This window comes from Diplotaxodon limnothrissa, linkage group LG18 (genome assembly GCF_057381915.1).
Source record: "Diplotaxodon limnothrissa isolate DT_005_m linkage group LG18, D_limnothrissa_male_GT1.1, whole genome shotgun sequence".
NCBI classification, from domain to species: domain Eukaryota; kingdom Metazoa; phylum Chordata; class Actinopteri; order Cichliformes; family Cichlidae; genus Diplotaxodon; species Diplotaxodon limnothrissa.
The window spans coordinates 34,809,028-34,810,594 of NC_140613.1; positions in this window are offsets into that span (position 1 = coordinate 34,809,028).

Below are 1,567 nucleotides of genomic sequence, written 5' to 3' on the forward strand. Positions count from 1 at the left end.
GGAGTTTGTTCCAGATATAAGGAGCATAAAAGCTGAATGCAGCTTCTCCGTGTCTGGTTCTGACTCTGGGAACTGATAAAAGACCGGATCCAGATGACCTGAGGGATCTGGAAGGTTCATACTGGGTCAGGAGGTCATTGATGTATTTTGGTCCTAAACCATTCAGAGCTTTATAGGCCAGCATCAGAACTTTAAAGTCTATCCTCTGACGGACAGGCAGCCAGTGTAAGGACCTCAGAGCTGGACTGATGTGGTCCACTTTTTTGGTCTTAGTGAGGACTCGAGCAGCAGAGTTCTGAATGAGCTGTAGTTGTCTGACTGATTTTTTAGGTAGACCTGTAAAGATGCTGTTACAGTAATCAAGCCTACTAAAGATGAATGCATGGACTAGTTTTTCCAGGTCCTGTTGAGACATCAGATCTTTTATCCTTGATATATTCTTGAGGTGATAGTAAGCTGACTTTGTTATTGTCTTAATGTGTTTTTCTAAGTTTAGGTCTGCATCCATCACTACACCCAAATTTCTCGCCTGGTTTGTCGTTTTTAGATGTATAGATTGAAGTTCTCTGGTGACCTGTAATCGTTTTTCTTTGGCGCCAAAGACTATTACCTCAGTTTTGTTTTTGTTTAGCTGGAGAAAATTGTGGCACAACCAGTCATTGATTTCCTCAATGCATTTACCAAGAGCCTGTACAGGGCCTCGGTCTCCTGGTGACATTGTGATATATATTTGTGTGTCATCTGCATAGCTGTGATAGTTTATTTTGTTGTTGTTTATAATCTGTGCCAGTGGGAGCATGTAGATGTTAAACAGAAGGGGTCCCAAGATGGAACCTTGGGGAACTCCACATGTGATACTTGTCTGCTCAGATGTGAAGTTACCTATTGATACAAAGTATTTCCTGTTTTCTACGTATGTTTTGAACCAGTTTAGTACAGTTCCCGAAAGACCTGTCCAGTTCTCCAGTCGTTTGAGTAATATGTTGTGGTCAACTGTATCAAATGCTGCACTGAGATCCAGTAAAACTAAGACTGACATTTTTCCACTGTCTGTATTCAGACATATGTCATTAAACACTTTGGTCAGAGCGGTTTCAGTGCTGTGGTTCTGTCTAAAACCTGACTGGAAGGCATCGTAGCAATTATTCTGTTTTAAGAAGTAATTGAGCTGTTGAGAAACTGCTTTTTCAATGATCTTACTTAAAAACGGGAGATTTGAGATCGGCCTGTAGTTGTTCATTTGTGTCTTGTCAAGATTGTCCTTTTTCAGTATAGGTTTGATTACAGCAGTTTTTAGTGGTTCTGGAAACACACCTGATAATAAAGAAAAGTTGACGATCTGTAACAGGTCTGACTCCAAAGTCTTTGAGACCTTTTTGAAAAAACTTGTTGGCAGGACATCTAAACAGCAGGAGGAGGAGTTCAGTTGACCTAAGATGTCCTCCAGGTCTTTGCTGTTAATAGGTTGAAACTGTTTCATGGTGTTTAAACAGTTTTTTGGTGGACACAGTACATATCCTGGATCTGCTGTTGATGTACCAATTGCTTGTCTAATTTTTTGGATTTT